The sequence below is a fragment of the Phocoena sinus genome, chromosome 12 (genome assembly GCF_008692025.1).
Source record: "Phocoena sinus isolate mPhoSin1 chromosome 12, mPhoSin1.pri, whole genome shotgun sequence".
Lineage (NCBI taxonomy): Eukaryota > Metazoa > Chordata > Mammalia > Artiodactyla > Phocoenidae > Phocoena > Phocoena sinus.
The window spans coordinates 9,427,588-9,447,199 of NC_045774.1; the positions used below are offsets into that span (position 1 = coordinate 9,427,588).

Here is a 19,612-nt window from a genome sequence, read left to right on the forward strand (position 1 = left end):
CCCGAGGAAGCACCATGCAAAGCCAAGGGTAAAAATACAAATCAGAGGTCAAATAATACAAAGGTACATTTACAAAGAGTTTTAAAAATTAACGCTTTGTTTTTAGCAGGGCTTCTCTGCTGTGTCTATGTAAATAAACTAGCATTCAGGAGAAAGAAAAGTATATAATTTATATATATATATATATTCATATATATATGAATAAAATATACTGAAAAAGAGTTATAGGAATTAAGCACTACTAAAACCAGAGCAGAAGCCGTGTAGCATTATGTAGGCTTCCCTCCTTCTCCCTGGGCCCTTGGTACAAACGAATAATCTATCAGCACAGTCTGTACAGGGCCTCAGTCCCTCCCAGCAATGTCCTCCTAGCAGCTTCTGCTTGCCATCTCTGTCCTAAAAGTTCAATAATCAAAATGGATAAAATTTAAAAAAAAATTTTTAAGTTAGAAAACTCCTGAAGACTGTATGCCTCGTGGTCCTTCTTTTATGAGTGTGATACATTTTCCTTGTTTTAAAAAGATTAAAAGTATAATTCATTAAGAAAAGTCTTTTCTTAATGACTTTTCTTAATGACTCAGAGTCTCCGTCCTAACCATGTATTATTGGATAAGACAGAAGACACTGGATACTTATTTTCTAGTTTTAGGTCTCACCTTTCACACATGAAAAATGACAGGATAACGTGCAAGTCCCTTTGGGCCTATTTAAAGAATTTAAATTAACTATCTTAATCTATTTAAAGGACACTACTATACTTAAGTGAAATGTACATATCTTTAAAATTAAACTCAAAATGATGCTTCCTCTTAAAGTCATCTACATAAACACACATACAACTGGGTTACAGGAGGAACATGGGTGTCTGCTTTTAACTGACACTTGGATGAAGGCCATTACTCTTAACTATGATTTATTTTCATCAGTGGTTCCTCTTCAGGGCAACTTCTCTTCTAAATTCATACAGCTAATATACAACTCACTACAGAACTACAGCTGGTTTTCATCGGATCACAAGTGTAAAGTTAAAGATACAGTAAAGTGAGACTGCCAAGGAGAATTAAGTTAGGGAGATACAATGTAATTTGAAGAGCTGACAGTGTTTATCACACCAAAAAACGGAAGAATGAATCATACTTAGTCAAATGAAGAGATTTAGACTAAGCAGCGACCAAGAGATGGGAAAAATGCAGAACGAGGGAGTCATCACATGCGAAAATGGAGAGGCCAGAAACCTTCTAACCAGACACCTTCTATGACACAGGAAATGTACCTCCAACCAGGTTTTCGCTAGCATCCTCTTTTCTCTTTCTAGGTGGTCCTTCCTGCAACCTAAAAAACACTACAAAAAGAGAAAACCAGGCAGATGAGAAAGGTGAGGTGGGACTGTTTCGAGGCAGGAGGTACTTCACATATGTCCTTCCTTAATTTTCAAAGCAACCCTCAACGGTGGTATCACTCAGTTCTGCAGGAGAAACAGCAGCTCATACCAATTACATACATCAAGTAACCTGTCTTGAGGTAGAATGCCCGACAAATGGGAGAACTGGAGTTTTAACCCAGCACTCTGCCCTGCGCCTTCTGTGATGTCAGTTACCCTGGAGCAGGTCGGATCCGCCCCTTAACTGATCTTCCCGCCACAGTCTTTCCTCTCAGCCTGTCAATCCTGCCCACCGCTGCCAGAGGCTCTCTCGATAAAACTGGCATCACATCACGTACCAAAAAGTCCCAATGATTTCCTGTTCCCTAGGATCAAGTTCAGATCCATTTCCCTGGCGTTCACCATCCTCCATAATCTAACTCCACCCTAAAAAGCTAACCCTGTCTCCCACTCTGCAACACCAAACCCGTGCCAGTCAACTCTCTTCTCTCACCCAGTAAGACACCGCTGGAATCAGCACGGTGGAATGCTCGCAACATTCACGGCCTCCGCTTCCCTCTTCACTGGGGGGTTAAAAAACCCCTTTTGGGCTTCCCTGGTGGCGCAGTGGTTGAGAGCCCGCCTGCCGATGCAGGGGACACGGGTTCGTGCCCCAGTCCGGGAAGATCCCACATGCCGCAGAGCGGCTGGGCCCGTGAGCCATGGCCACTGAGCCTGCGCGTCCAGAGCCTGTGCTCCGCAGCGGGAGAGGCCTGTGTACTGCAAAAAAAACCCCAGAAAACCCTTTCGTTCAGGTTTTCATCCCTCCCTCTTGTGAGTCAGGTAAGGTAACCCTATGTCTAGCTCTAGGGACTGATCTAGGCCTGATTAGCTGAAGCCAGTGTTTCTCCACAGTGGTACAGTTAGCACTGGGGCAAGGGGAGGACAATTCTTCACATTGGGACTATCCTGCAAGTCATAAAAAGTTTAATATCCCTGCAAGGGATAAGATAGGCTCTGGCATAATTACAGATGAGGAACCATAGCCCGGAATGGTTAATTTGCTTACGGTCACAGAGCCAGAAAATAGCAGAGCTGGGACTGCAACCCAGGACTGTCCTTTCCAGTACACCCTGCAGGCTCCCAGCTCTTACTCAAAAAGTCATCTACTGAATATCCATTACCAATCACTCCATGAGGATATGAAAACAAGCAAGGAAGAGCCACTGCCCTCAAAGGCTAGTCAGAAAGAGCAACAGTTACAACAGCAGCAGTGTGATAAAGAGGACGCACAGGTAGAACAGAAGCACAGCGGGCAGAGAACTCAGCTGTGGGCAGGGAAGGAGGTGTCGGCAGGGAGGCACAGATCCGAGAAAGCCAGGGAGAGGGTATTCTGAGCCTTAAATGATTCGGCCAGTATCTTTTATTTTCCCATTGAGTATGTACACTTGTTTTTTAAAATACTAAAACCACGAGGGCCTCAAGAATAGAAGCTACATTTGTCTTTACTTCTTTCACATCCCCTATGGTAAACCTAGTTACTTTAGTTCCAAATTATAATAAGCACTGAACATCGGCTAAATTGAAATGCAGAGAAAGATCACGTCCCATTACCACCAGCAGAATATATTGGTTCCGAAGGATTAAGTCTTCCCTACTTCTAGGGTAGAAGGAAAGATTAACAAAGAAACTGTAACTTGTAAGTTCTCCATTCTCGTAAGATCCTCTCAATTTAAAGAGTTATGATATTATTTTCTTTTGTAAAATAGAAACTTCAGTAAACTACATTTTGTTATTTTTTAGATAATTGTCTAATATCCACATTCACTGAAAATGTTACAAAAGTACTTCTGATAATTGTTTAAATCGTGATATGGCACTAGGATACTGATTTACTAAAGGCAGCTGACCAAGTTAAAATAGTAAGGAACAAATACTGCCTTCATCACCCACCATCAATTCTCCTCAAAGCCAGATGGGTTCATGAGAACCATACTCTAACCTAAGCAATCCCAGGTAACCAGCCACAAATATCAACAATCTGACTTATTAATAGGAGAGTATCATGCAGCCTGTATTCCACGCAACCCATGTGCCAGGTTTACTGACACGCTCTGTGCTCTGTATAAAACATGCGGCAATGCTGAATGAACTCTTGCACTGAGCAGGCTACTCCCTAATATACAGGGGCAGTGCTGATCCCACCAGTTGCAGCTGTACTTAACTGTTGTAGCTAAGCAACTGAATTTTTACATAAGCCGATGAAACAAGAGTGTGAGAAAAGAGTAATTATCTCTAAGAAAACTAAATTGAATGTTTTGAGGCGCTTTGATAAAAAAATAAGTTGCTAAAAAGCTTACTGTCAAAGTAGGCGCAGCTGAGACAACAGTTGAGACAAATGGGAAGCAACAAGTTTTTTAAATCTAAGATTTTGTATTCACAGTACTTTGAAATTGTTTTTAAATTGTTTAAACTCTTTAAAAGAAATGGAAACCACAGACAACGCATTACAGTATACAAGATGGATCACCCTGAACCAGGTACATACTCAAAGAAAAGACCTTGGCTTCCTATCAAAGGATTGATAAATAAATGTATATTTACATATTTTAAGTTAAAATAAGATGGTTAGTATTTCCTTTTCAATCTTCATTTTCATCAACTTTTTAACCAACTACAGGTACCACCTGGAGGCTAAAGGCCAGGTATGTCCTTCTCACCTCTGATAAATGCGTACGTAACCCCATTCTTCTCAGCACTAGTTCTAAGCGTCCTCCAATTGCCCACACCAACCACACTGCACAGACAGGCTTCAGAAGGGCCTTCTCTGCTGAGGATTTTGGTTAAGTGTGTAGTTGGCAAGAGGAAAGCAACACACACACATACCCTAAAACCTTTAGGTACGTTAGCTGTAGTCGTACTACCTACGGCAAAATTCATCTTAAATCAACACTGGCAGATTCATACAAATGCCGATTATTAACAGTTTTAAATATCATCAACTAAGCATCTAACTAAACTAGATGGCACTGTCTTTACCTTAATGCATATCAAGCCACATAAATACAGCAAACTATTAATTTATGAAAATGTTTACACTGCATACCATCAGACTGGATATTTCAAGATATTAAAGATTTATTCTGAATTTTTAAGTAGGATAACGGGAATTGTTATGTATTGATATTTTAAAAATCTTGTTTTTGGAGATGCATACTGAAATGTTTATCATGAAACAATATGTCTGGAAGGGGAAAATGGGGGAGGAAGGTTAGAGGAAACAAAATTGGCCAGGAGCTGGTCATTGCTGAGGCCGGTGATGGGTACATAGGGGGTTTACTGTACTATTCTTCTTTTGTTTATGTTTGGAATTTTTATAAATAAAAGTTAAAATAAAAAATATTGAATTATGCCAAGCTATCCAGATACTATCTTTAAACCTCCCAGACATGGAGTTTTTAAGCCCAAATAATATGAAATTTCATTAATATATTTCATACCAAAAAAAAATCACAAAAAACAGAAACACTTAATGGAACCAGGAAAAGAATAAAGATTCACTGAATCTCGAAATCCTAGGCCAGGACGATGCCGTTTCTTCTAAGCCCATGAGAACGTTCTGACCCAATTCTCAGCGTACCAGTTGCTTTCTCACACTACTGTTCTCAAAACTGCTGAGGCTTCACAAAGTTTACATGAGAAACTGCTTTAGCAAGCAGTGATTCCTGTTAGAAAAGGAAGGAAGGGCTTCCCTGGTGGCGCAGTGGTTGAGAGAGTCCGCCTGCAGATGCAGGGGACACGGTTTCGTGTCCCGGTCCGGGAGGATCCCACATGCCGCGGAGCGGCTGGGCCCGTGAGCCATGGCCGCTGAGCCTGCGCGTCCGGAGCCTGTGCTCCGCAACGGGAGAGGCCACAACAGTGAGAGGCCCGCGTAGCGCAAAAAAAAAAAAAAAAAAGAAGTTGGCTGTAATTGGTTATGAATATTTTTATACCTGCTTAAAATCTGCCAGTCTGGAGCTATTTTACTTAGTCTCTGGGTGAACACCGGTCAAATCAACAAGATGGTGAAAGCCAAACCAACTGCTTTATAGCCCAAAGGGGCAAATGGTCTGATACGTATATGTATTTAATTTCAGTATAACCAGGAGACAAGATAGAATTGAAAATTCAGTATGCTAGAGATGCTTTAAATTTTATTTAAAAATTATTTTCAAACAACTGGATTGGGATATTCATATATATTTATATATACATATATAAAAGGATAATCTACTGATCCTTTTGTGCACTGATTGGCTTAAGTGGAGCACAGGATTTTCCTAGCATGATTTTAATTAGATAAAAATCAATTAAGCTTCAAAAAGGGATCAAATAAGACTTCAGTCCAATGTAAAAGTGAATAGAGCATTAACTCCCTACAGTTAGCTTTGGCTTAATAAAGGTAAGCTCAACTCAAAAAAAAGAAAAGAAACGAAAGGAAGGAAGGAAGGAAGAGACAGAGAAAGGAAAGAAAAAAGTCAGTTGCTCTTGGTGTGTTGGAAACCCTCCAGTGGTCTCACATCTCGGAATAAATGCCAAAGCCCTCCTCATCAGGCACACTCTGTGAGTGTGGACCTGAGGGTCCTCGCCACTCCCACAGCTCAGCTGGCCTCCATGACCTCACTGACCTCCAGGCACACTCTCCCTGAGGGCAATGCTCTTTCCTCAGAGGTGCAACTTACCAACCTTCCGTCAGGTCTGGACTTGAGGGTCACCTTCTCAGAGGCCTCCTCGGCCACCCCATCTAGCACTGTGTGTGTGAGCACATGCGTGCACACACACATGCACGCACGCACACACACGTGCACGCACCCCTTAGCAAGGTCTCTTCTCCCAGCTGTATTTTTCTCCTTATTTTATTTTTCTCCTTATTGACCTTGTTTACGGCCATCTCCTCCACTAGAATGCAAGGTCCACGAGAGCAGGGATTTTTGTCTGAGTGCAGGGATTTAAAATTATTTTCTTTAATGCTGTATTCCTAATGGTCCAACAGTTTCTGGCCCATGATAGGGGCTCAACGATTTACTGAAGGTAACAAAACAACACAATGATCTACCACATGAGGATCCAATGAGATGTATTATCTGTGACCTCAGTAAACAGATCTGCTAAACACATGTAGTGGTTTTATAACACAGACTTTCCAGCAATGCTAAGGTGCTTTTTAATCTCATTCTTTTGTCTACGCCTCTAACATTCTGCCTTGTTTTTATCTTGTTTTCAGGTATGAAAGGTAATTTACCAGAAAAAACAAGGCACACTGAGGCAACGGCAGAAAAGAATCAAACTCAAATTGCTGGACACCCAGATATGGAAAAGCAGGTTAACAAAGTTTGGGATAAGTAAGAAGCAGATAGAAAGTTCATCACCTCCGCAAGAGTAACTTGAAATTAGAGAAACTTGCTACAACTCCGCAAACACAGTTAAGGTAGACCTTAGATCTTGGGGTCTAACAGATCCCAGTTTATAGTTTATTTTTATAATAATATGAATAACACCATCCAACCATAGCTACTATCCCCTGTTGTAAAGTCAGACACTTGGTAAGCCCTTTACATAAATTTTTACTTACTCCTTGAGATAATCTGGTAGAGATACTATTTTTGAAATGTTATTTTTTCATCTTTAGGGTTATTTTTCCCCTTTTCTCCCACCTCCCCAACCCGAACCAGCAGTGCCCACTGTGTCCACTGTCCCAGGAGAGGTTATGACGTGAGAGAACACTGTAAAGTGTTCCTGGCTGTGAGTTCCAAAGGCCCTGAGAATGGAGAGAACTCTGGGCTCCAGACAGAAAGCATTGGTGAGAAATACTGCAATGGGGAGACACAGCGTGGCCTCTATTTCTCCCACCACCTCCTCCACTCTCAAAGCCTGGACCAGAGGACCTGAGCTGGGGGAAAAGACAGTGGGGAAGTGCAGAGCGGAGACCAGAGGCAATGGCGAGACCTGGAGAGAGCCCTCAGCCCGGTGCCAGAACCCCGGTGAAACAACAAATCGACAGGAGGGGATACAGCTTATACTGCATTAGGATGGAAAGTGTCTGGGCTTTGCAGCTTTGTGTCCCACTAGAGCAGGACAACAGCAAAATGGCTCCGGTTCCCTCAGGCACAGCAAGGGAGTGGGACAGAACTCCCCACCTGAGGGTGCAGGAGAGGCGGCTGCAGGGCAAGACACGACCCTCCGCCCAAGGCATTATGTAAGGATCCCCACCCTCAAGTTATACCTAACCCTGGGCACGAGGAGGAGGCGGTGAGCTACAGGTTATAGCTGACTTTCCCAGTAGGATAAGGACATAATTCGTTGTAAATTGTTACAGAAAAATGAAATTCTGTTCTTTTGCCCTACCTGGATTGTGCAATGGAACTCACACCTGAGTTCCTATTATTACTTGTATTTTACAGATGAGGAAAACGAAGCATTAAGTAACGTTCCAAAGTGATATAGTTGGATTTGATTGGGATTTGAACCCAGACTCCCATTCTCTGTGCTATTCCACCACTACTGCACTGAAATACATAAACTTAATAATCACATAGAACTAATTTTTTCATTCATTGCATCTCTAATAGAAGACATGACAAAATTTCTTTTCCAAATGTAAAATTCAAGGCAAATCAAATAACGGAAATGTAATAGCTTTTATGTAATAGCTAACTTCAATCATAGAATGCCAACAACCTCAAGATCAATTCATTACATACATACATATGTCGCCCCAAAAACAACAGTAAACATATAAAAGTACAATTTATTGAGAAATACTTAATGCCCAAGAGGTACTATGAAGTCATTAGCATTTTGAAATGTACCTGTATTTTATTACTAACAAAATCTACATATATTTTAAAAACAGTATTGCAAATGTGAGGAAGATAAACAGTCTGTAACAATGTTTGCTCATTTAGATTTAAAGATCCCCTGAAAACTCACCAGCTGGGAATCTGTAATCTAGAATAAACTCTAGGTGTTGCAAGCCAGGCACATGAAACACTCCAAATACTTTAACTGAACTGCTAACGAGGAAATCGAAAGGAGCAGATCCATTTTAACCATTCGCAGATGCTGTGTCCAAGGCCACAGGGATTTAGAAGGAGCCACGTCATAGAAACATTATCTGCATGGCACGTGTTGTTCACTGGTTCCCAAAAGTGGCTTAGTGTCTAGTCCCAGATAAAATGTTAGATCACAGCTAGGCATGCTGGAAATGTATGCCTTCTCTGAAATGTACTTTCTGTCCTGCAAGGGCAATCACTATGATAAGGAACTGTTTGAAAGACCTCAAACTAAATGTGCCCTCACTTATGTAATACTACTCCCTCATCTCAAGCAGAGAAATGATCTTCTACACTATGACTGACGTATGTCAGAGTAATTAACTAGTTTTTATTTTTACATAGGTTTTTCAAACTGTGGCCTCTTTACTGACATAAACTCAGTTTTACTCTTAAGTTTCCAATGACAGTAAATGCAGCAAAACAGACGAAAGGGTCTCATTTCCAACCCTAGATTCTGTGCCATCACTGGACATCGCATGTACTTCTACCACAGCAACGAGAACTCTGAATTGAAGAGATTCAAGTGCCTTTTTCCCCCATTAGACTACAAATTCTTTCAGAGTAGAAAAATGCATGCTCTGTTCACTTACAGTATTTATAAGTTCTGGAGAGAGACTGTTGAATGAAAAAACATGCTTTTGATTTTTGGTAGCATACTTAACATTTCCCATAAATAACCCTTGATATTTATGTATAATAATATTCTGATGTTAACGACAGAATGTGAATATCAAATGTATTCCTTCCCTAACAGTGTATGCCATTTATAGATCAACAAAAGGACTCTGAATGGTATAAATGCCAAGAAGGATTTCAAACTATTTTTCTGCACTGTTCATGTACAGACATACATTAATTCTTATTGACAGTGCACAGGCAAGTTACATGAACACAGGCTGTTTTCTAAAGCACACCCCTGCCTTCATACATGAGTCCTAGGTCAACTTAATTATTCAAAGGTAGGTTCTTCTGGTTTAGGGACTATATTCACTGTTTTCTCTGGCTTTAAAAACGTCTGTCATTTTACTTCTTTGAGGCATCTAAGTGGGCAAACAGGGAAGTTTAATCTGGTGAAATTTAAATTCATCGAAATTAAGTATAGGTGCATACCACACAAGTAAGATAAAAAACTGGATTTACACAAATATCATAGATTATCTAAGTTACAAAATAATTAAAAAACAGGATTCTTTTACATAATAATCTTCCCTAATGAATTAAAATTGTTCTCAATGGGCTTCCCTGGTGGCGCAGTGGTTGAGAATCTGCCTGTTCATGCAGGGGACACGGGTTCGAGCCCTGGTCTGGGAGGATCCCACATGTCGCGGAGCAACTAGGCCCGTGAGCCACAACTACTGAGCCTGCGCGTCTGGAGCCTGTGCTCCGCAACAAGAGAGGCCGCGATAGTGAGAGGCCCGTGCACCGCAATGAAGAGTGGCCCCCGCTTGCCACAACTAGAGAAAGCCCTCGCACAGAAACGAAGACCCAACACAGCAAAAATAAATAAATTAATTAACAAACTCCTACCCCCAATATCTTCTTAAAAAAAAAATTGTTCTCATTATACAACCACTTTAGGAACATGTGATACAAAGCACATTAAGTCTGGACTGATTACTGTGAACTATAATGATATTCAAAATTGTAGGGCATGTTTTCTGGCTAACCAAAAAGCAACAGGAAACGTAATAACGAGTCACAGTCACCTCACCACCGTAATAATCAGACTCTACTAGATTAAGCCATTTTGCACGTAACACAAATAACCAATCAATACAACACTGAAAACCACAAGCTGATGAGAAGCTTAACAGTTTTTGAGAATACCAGCTTTTAAAATTTTCGGCATCACTTGAACTCAGTTAGATTAGAATACTTTAAGCAAGAACGAAGTATTCACTGCACACAGTGTGTTAGAGCCCACCCATTTTATAGTCCACAGATTCCAGAGATGAACCTAGGACCGAACCCAGGTTCTTACTTTCTTTTTCAATCTTCTGCAACATTGGTTCTCCAAGCGTGGTCCCTAGACCAGCAGCCTCAGCATCACCTTGAAACTGGCAGAAATGCATGTTCCGGGCCCACCTCCTGAACTAGAAACTCAGAAATCGCACAGCAATTGTGATTTAACGAGCTCTCCAGGCGGGCGACTGTGATGCAGCTGGGGTACCTCAGCTCTACCATTAATGCCTAAACTCAGGAAACATGATCACCACTCATAAAATAGTGATGCACTTTAGTAAGAGTCCAATTTCTCTCTTAGGTGGAAGCTTATTACCATTGCCATCATCTTCTTTATAGCAGAGATTCCTAACGAGTCAGAGAAGAGGGGAGTTTGGGGGAAAATATTTAGTACTCAAATTTTAGAGAACTATCTATCACTTGTTAAATACAAACTACAGGAAAAGCATGAGATGTTTTTACTTATCAAAAAGGGGAATGGGTTTTAAAAAACTATAAATATAGTAGTAAAGACTAGAACCAGAAGTAGCTTTAAATATTAGAATTTTAAAAAACAATCTCCATATTTTTTGGTATCATCATGGCTTTAAATGATTAAGATGCATCAATCTGATGTAACTACAGATCTCAGTAGTCTAAAGCCTATTGATTTCCTAGTTTTGGTTATAAGAAATTGAATATACTTACTGGTAATGGCAATCACGAGACAAAGTAAGCCTGACACATCAACAAAAAGGCTGTAAAATCTTAAATTCAACTCCTGACTTTAAAATCTTATGAAGGTGGGGAAAGTACAAGGGTGATGAAACTGCTGCTGACTCACGAAGGAGTCCCCTGAGCTCCTGTCCTCTGAGCTCCTGAGGGAACGAGTGCAGAGAGGCAGGTAAAACATAAATGTATTTAAAAGAGCAATTTTCAAGAACTCCAGGTTCAGTGCTGGTTATTCAGTAAGTTTTTAGGTATTTTTAAAAGTTTAAGAAGCATACTTTTTCTCCTTTGGAAGAAGAAAATATGGTGCTGAGGGAAGAAAAATAAATTTTAAGTTTCTTTTTGTAATACTGAATGCATTATCATTTTTCTATTAAAGTGCCACTTACTATGTATAAGCATTAATTAAAACCTTTTTTTCATCTTAGCATAATTCAAAGGAAATTAACAGAAGATGGATAAATTTAGGAGTCTGCTTGAGAGGCCTAGCTAATGACAATAAGTTGTTTTGTTTTTTTTTTTGTGGTACGCGGGCCCGTCACTGTTGCGGCCTCTCCCGTTGCGGAGCACAGGCTCTGGACGCGCAGGCTCAGCAGCCATGGCTCACGGGCCCAGCCCCTCCGCGGCATGTGGGATCTTCCCGGACCGGGGCACGAACCCGTGTCCCCTGCATCAGCAGGCGGACTCTCAACCACTGCGCCACCAGGGAAGCCCAATAAGTTTTTAAGTTTAAAAAAAAAGTAACTTGTTTTCTTCCTTATTACAAAAGCAATAAATATTCATTATTCAAAATCTTGAGAATACAAAACAGGCTTAAAGATGAAAAAGAAGTCCCTAAGTATGAGATAGACAACTACTATTAACACACAAATTTACATTTTTAAGTCCTCTTCTGTGAATTTGCATTAGATATACATTAAAAATGGCATTTAACTGGTACATTTTAAATAGCTCATTAATTTTTGAATGTCTACTCTCTTAGGCAAGGATCCAAACCTTAGCCTTACATCCAGCGTAAGAGAAGCACATAGGAACCGCTAAAACTGTCTGCCAAACTGATTATCTGGGATCCTACAAGACAAAGTCTGGACTTGCAGACTGTTAAGATGTACTATTTAAGTATTTTTTAAATGACTGATGTGATTAGATAAGGGTTAAAATTCACTCAACGAATTAAAGAAAAAAATATACATTTCAAGACTCAGCTCCTTGGAAAGCCTTGCTGGCTTGAGAAGCTGTAGCAGGAGGCCCCTGCGCCCTGCAGCAGGCCTACCCTCCGCTAGAACAATAGAGCTTCAGGGTAAGGACAGGCCTTTCAGACTGACACGCCATCGTGGAGCAGAAGACCTGGCACTGAGCTCATTCGATACTCAAATGAAGCAGTCAGTGAATGATGATGGGTAACGCTTCCCAGAACAAAGTCCATTTTTCGCCTAGTTAACTAATGTCTAAAGTCACATGTCCCTTTGACTTATATGTCCCCCGTGACACAAACGGGTGACTTCTGAATCCTGCCTCTGCAGGTAATACTACTTACTCTATGACGCAGTCTTCAGATACTAAAAATAGCTTAGAAAAATTGAGTCATACTGAATAACATCCTCAAGCACTGTCTTTACAACACCTAAAAATGAATAAGATGGGCTAAATCGATCATGTGTTTCTGATAATCAAAGGGGGAGCAAAAATAAAAATACCAATTGGAAACTGAAATGCCCAGCCAGTTATTTTGATGGCTTAAGGTTTGGTTTCAACTAAAATGCTTAACAACTTTGCTTTTCCACCTTTTTCCCTCCAAAAAACAGATTAACACTTTGTGTGCAGATATTCCATTCCTTCACTTTACAGTCTGTTATAAAGATGCTCTGACTGGGATTTTGTTCCAGCACGCATGGTAGGCTGACACCATGAACCACCACCAGACTGAAACACTGAAGTGCTGAATAAAATATTAAAAGCAAAGACACACCCAAGCACACAAACACCTTTTAACACACACTGCTGAGTCAGCACAAAAGGAAAGGCTCTAGAGAGGTCAGAGGATATGAGAGCAGAAACCCTGGAAGGAAAATGTTCTGAGACAGGATTCCACCCCAGGAGTCTCCTCTATGCCCCGGAGAGCCTGAGTTTGGGTCCTGCTCTGCAGGCTGCCCTGGGGAAGGCGGGAGGTGACAGACGAACACTCCCGTATTAAGCTCGAAGCTGGAGCCCAAAAGGACCTCAACATAAGGAAAAAGAACCCATTGTACAGAAGGGAACAGCAAGGAAACCTGTCTCACCTTTGACCCAGAGTAGGGGAATAAGGGAGATTTCCCCTGAGATCCGAGGTCCATATTTATGCTATAGAGTATGGTTGGAAAAACGTTAAGCCAGGAATTAAAGTTACAGTGATCCCAAGGATGTAGTGTCCCCAAGAGACTGGCATAAGCAAGGACAAAGTCTCTGTGGACGAATATAACTCAGTTTTAGGGATCAAAACCCTTAGATGAAGTTCCAAGGAAAATGAGCAACTCACAGAAGAAAATAAAATCACAAAACGCACAAGAAAACAAGGCACCATGAGTGAGAATGAGTGGAGACAACTGCTGAACTAGACCTCAGACATTAGAACTAAGACACAAACAATCAATGTTTAATATGCTTAAAAGAAGCTTAAAGATATGAGCAATTAGAGAAGATAAAGAATGATCAAGCAGATTTGAAACAAAACCAAATAACAATTTCTAAAAATAGAATATAATTGAAAATTAAATGGATCAAAGAACAGATTAGGCCCAACTAAAGAAAGAATAGTAAACTGAAGGTAGGAGTCAAAGAAATTATCTAGAATGCAGCACAAAGAAAACACGGCAGTTGAAAGTTAGGAAGTTAGATGTCTGTTGGACCTTTTCATGCTAATTAGGGTTCCAGAAAGACAGAACAGGCAAGAGGCAATATTCGTGAAATACAATCACTGGGAATCTTCTACAACTGCACTCCCCACTGTGACAGCCAGTAGCCACGTGTGACTATTTAAACTAAAATGAAAAGCACAGTTCCTCAGTCACACTAACCACACTGCAAGTTTTCCTTAGCCATGCGTGGCAGGTGGCTGCCACACGGGACTGCACCGATGTAGGATTATTTCCATTATCACAGGAAGTTTATTTTACGGAACTGCACTGGTACAGAAGTACTGAAACATCCATCCTAAGATCCAAGCTGCCCATAAATCCCAGGCTATAGAAATAAAATCCACACATGAACACACTAAGGTGAAACTGTAAGATACTAAAGACGTGGGGAAGGTCTTAAAAACAGGCAGAGGGAAGTATCAGACTATTCAGGAACAATATTAGATGGCTGACTTCTGAGCAGTAACCCTGAAAGACGGTAGGACACAGGGGAAATAACAGAACTCCATACCTAGAAAACTATCTTTCAAGCACAGGGCAAAACACATTTTCACACATAAGAGATTTACCAACAAAAAACTCTCCTTAATGGAAATTCCAAAGAATTCATTTCAGGCAAAAGAAAAATTATCCCGGAAAGAACTGAAATGTAAAAAGGAATAGGAAGCAAAGATATGGTAAAAGTTGATTAAATCTAAGTAAACATTAACTGTATAAAAAACAAAAATAATGTCTAATTTGTGGTAGAGAAGACAGAATGAAAATCCTGGGCAGTAACTGTGTTGGGAGAGATGACTGGAGCCGAGCTTCTTAAAGTCCCTGTAATCCAGGAGGAGGGTAATGATAGTGAGGACTTTTGGACTTTATCGTACAAATAGTAACATATACGCTTACGACAACCAGTTGAAAAAAGTGACATACAGGCATACCTCCTTTTATTTGCTTTGCATTATTGCACTTTGCAGATACTGCAGTGTTTACAAACTGAAGGTCTGTGGCAACCCTGAGCAGAGCAAGTCCACTGACACACCATTTTTCCAACAGTACCTGCTCACTTCGTGTCTCTGTCACTTTTTGGTAATTCTCCCAATACTACAAACTTTTTCATTATTATTATATGTGTTATGGTGACCAGCGAACTTTGGTGTTACTACTGGGACTCTTAACATTTTTAGCAATAAAGTACTATTTAATCAAGGTATATACATTGTTTTATAGACATAATGCTATTGCACACTTAACAGACTACCATACAGTGTAAACATCACTTTCAAACGCACTGGGGGGCAAAAAGTCCGTGCGATTTGTTTTACTGCAGTAGTCTGGAACCAACCCACAACATCTCCGAGGTATGCCTGTAAGGAACTAAACCTTCTAAAAAGTTGAGGAGCGGGAATCCTCAGTGAATCTATAAGGTGGTAGCCAGAAATCCAAACACATCAATAAACACAAATAAAGCAAACAAAACCCTCTAGCCACAAAGACTGCCAAACAAGACGAAAAGGTAAAATTCAGTTATAGGCTTTTATATACCAGGAAAATATTTACCAAAAGAAAGCTAGTGAAACCACATTAACTTTTAGACAAAACTGTCTTTAAGAAAAAATGCACTATAAAGAGGGTCATTTCATAATGATAAAAAGTTCAGTTCACCTGGAAGATTATACTAATCCTAACCTTAGAGAGATGTTTTAAATTCACCATCTTAACGTCTCTGTCAAGTAGAGCAAAAGACATTAAGATACCACAGATCAAGTAGAATTAGTAAGGATACAGATGGGAACAGCATAGTTAGTAAGTTTATATGGACATATACAGAAAATATATGCATTGATCAGGGAATATATATATTCTTTTTATGCACATTTATAAAAACTGACTATATACTGGGTACAAAGTTAGCCTCAACAAATTTTCAGGTATGGTTATTAGTAACAATCAGACTCCCTGATCATGATGAAATTAAGTTTGAAATCATTAACAAAAGGATAAATAGAAAAACCCTATACTTTTGGAAATTAAACACATTTCTAACAATTCATGGGTTAAAGATAACTCTTTTTATTTATTTATTTAAAATTTATTTATTTATTTTTGGCTGTGTTGGGTCTTCGTTTCTGTGAGAGGGCTTTCTCTAGTTGTGGCAAGCAGGGGCCACTCTTCATCGCAGTGCGGGGGCCTCTCACTGTTGTGGCCTCTCGTTGCGGAGCACAGGCTCCAGACGCACAGGCTCAGTAGTTGTGGCTCACGGGCCCAGCTGCTCCGCGGCATGTGGGATCTTCCCAGACCAGGGCTTGAACCCGTGTCCCCTGCATTGGCAGGCAGATTCTCAACCACTGCGCCACCAGGGAAGCCCAAAGGTAACTTTTTTTAAAATCTCAGAAGCATGAAGTTTTTTCCAATTACCTTGAAACATAACCAATTTCTCAAGTAATAATTAGTAAAACTGATTTATTTAAAAAACATTGCCAATAACTGAGCTGTAGATGTCTATTTTCCATTGTGCATGCACACTTTTAAAAAGTTTTTACTAAAATGCATAATTAAAAGAAACAAGCTTACAGGTGGAGCTAAATAGTTTTAACAGCCACCTATCTCAATGGAAAATCTTTTTGCTTTTTCAAACTGGAGAGGGAGGAATAGGGACAAGAAAATTCAACATTCATTCATGGAATAACAGTTTATCAAGAGCCTGGTCTGTGCCTGTCACAGAAAGATACCCCGAGGAGCAAACACATAGTCCATCCTCCTGGGGCTGACAGCACCCTGAAGGAGACAGCCACTGGGCAGAGAAACACATGTAAAACGGCAGTCTGCACGTATGATGTGACCCTGTAACAGGGGTTGGGGAGATCAGAAAGCTTTCTGTAGGAAGTAATGCTTTGAGCTGAGACATAATGTGTAAAAGAAGGTATGTAGGGGAAAAGGCCAGAGAACAGCATTCCAGAAAAGAGGAACAGCATATGCAAAGTTACAAAGTTTTTGGTGGGCAATCAGAGTAAAAAACTAATTTTCAGATGGTCAACACAGAAGCAGGGTATAGTAGAAAACTTCGCAAAATTTTTATGCTTTCTCATCTATTCTTTCTTTAATAAGAAATCGGTTGACTATCTACTGTCAGTTCGGTTCTAATGTCATAGAATTTTTCTGTGACTACAGAATCGGTTCTACAGGATCGGTTCTACTGTCATAGAATTTTTCTGTGTCTACAGAATCGGTTCTACTGTCATAGAATTTTTCTGTGACTACAGAAATACTGTCTAGATATTCTATTTATGAAGACACTTAAAAATATTACTGTTATGCTGAACTGAATGTTACCATTTTCCATACTGTTAAAAAAAACTATCAAAAACAACTTAATCTTTAAGACGCTTTAGAAAGATATTTCTACTCTTTTCTTCAATAAACCTCTTCAAAAAAGAGGTTTTTGCTCAGGAAAAGACTACAAAGTATGCTCTCTAAACTCTTCTCGCTAATGTATATCATGGAACACTCCTGAGCAACTCACTCTTTTCCTACCGCTAATTTCAACATTCCACACTCACTTCATTCAACCAGACAAGCACTATAACACAAATATACAACTTTAGACATCGGAGATGGAAAGAAAAGTTAAAAAAAAAAAAAAAAAAGCACCAGGGACTCCTAGGATCTGGTTCTAATGATTACTCCTAAAAGTGACTACCTAAGCACAAAAGGATTTAAATTAGTTACCAAAGGTTAACGGTGACATGGAAATTACAGCTAAATTATATAGCTATGGATTAACTTCGTTAACTAGTTCCTTCATGTCCCTTTTGCTATATCTAGCCCCTCCAAAAAAGAATTCCTTTCCCAAGACTTAATAAATAAATAAATAAATAAATAATTCCTAAGTGCACCATATGACTGAGTAAAAATATAACCTGCAGTTCCTATTAGAAGTCAAAGCTACACACTCATATTACCCTTTTGTTGTATTTACTAAATGAGACAAGACTGGGACTCAAAGCGAATTCAGCATTCTCCTGAGTAATGATTAGAAACAAAGAACAGATAATTTCTTTAAAATGTGCGGTTACTGATTAACTTTCTTTGGCAGTGAAGAACTACCTTAATTCATTTTTCTTTCTGGTTAACTCAAAGGGAAACCCAACACTACCTAAAATATCCAGATATTGTATTTATTTCTTATCACTTAATGCTTGTAGCAGGAGCCTGAGTGCCATATGAGTCTTCAATTTAAAAAAAAGTTAAGATGGTATTACTTACTATATGTATATTCTCTCTTACTAAAAAGTACCTACCCGATTAAATTAAAGAAAAAACCCCAAACTACTCAGATGTTGGTAAGGGCAGGGATGGGAAGTGGGGGGTGTGTGTGTAACAAAATAAGGACAAATTTACTCTCTGGGAACAATTAAAAAATGAGACTTTGGTTTGATGTAAGAATCATCAGGAAGTAGGAAAACCAGAGAACTGAGAAAGTTCCTATATAAGTGCTTCTCTGCTCTTCCTTCTTTTAAACCAGAAGTGGTTTGGCACAGTGTAAATAGGGAAAGGAGTACCGTGTGGAATAGTGATTATAAAGGTGAAAGAAACCAAGACTCAGAATTACTGGAATTTGCCTTCGGAGGAGTAGACAATAAAGTAGGAAGTGCGGGCTTCCCTGGTGGCGCAGTGGGTGAGAGTCCGCCTGCCGATTCAGGGGACACGGGTTCGTGCCCCGGTCCGGGAAGATCCCACATGCCGCGGGGCGGCTGGGCCCGTGAGCCATGGCTGCTGATCCTGCGCGTCTGGAGCCTGTGCTCCGCAACGGGAGAGGCCACAACAGTGAGAGGCCTGCGTACCGCAAAAAAAAAAAAAAAAAAAAAAAGTAGGAAGTGCTTACACATGCTTTAAGGTTTGTGCTTAGTGAGGACAGATGCAATTCAAGTTTAGTACAAGACCTATTCTCCTTTCTAATTTTATAGAAAAACTAAGTTCAGGTTTAAGTATCAGATAAAATTTTCATTACATATACCAGCACTAGTTGCTAAGCTGGGTCCCACTTAAAGGACAGTTTATCTAACATGCATCAGTAGATCACGGTGCAAAATACCAAAACACTGACCACCTCTGAATAGGTATCGACCACAAACAGCTTTTAAGGTTGCAAGATGAGTATAAAATAGGATGTGTAACTGGTATTTTCTGGAATGTTTGGCAACAAACCTCAAAATCAAATTTCCTTAGAAATCCCTGGCTTAAGTTTTGTTTTTAAAAATATCAACACAAAATGATATACGTTAAAAAGGTAGCAAGTTCTATCACACCTAATAAAACCAAGGAAGAGCATAGCCAATAATATATTAACAAGAAGGTAATTACTTCAGTAACAGCAGGCAACAGCTTCCCTTAAGAATCTACACTTTAAAAAAAATAAACACTACACCTAGGCCGATACAGAACAAAATTCCACGGACTGAAATATCAATCTGATCTTTCAAAGGGATTTGAAATTTATCAGCTTTCAAAGTTCTCTCTCTACCAAAACCAAAAACCCAACAACAACCTAAGGTTTTCACCAACCCAAGAGAAGCTTCGAGGTTTCAAAAGTAAATATGGTAGAG

General features: G+C 39.9%; 1 protein-coding gene across 1 annotated transcript in view; it reads right to left on the minus strand.

Annotated features, from left to right (window-relative positions):
• The window catches only part of SNX9 (sorting nexin 9), a 92,969-nt gene that overhangs the window by 72,210 nt on the left and 1,147 nt on the right, over positions 1 to 19,612 (minus strand). The gene's annotated exons all lie outside the window — the stretch shown is intronic.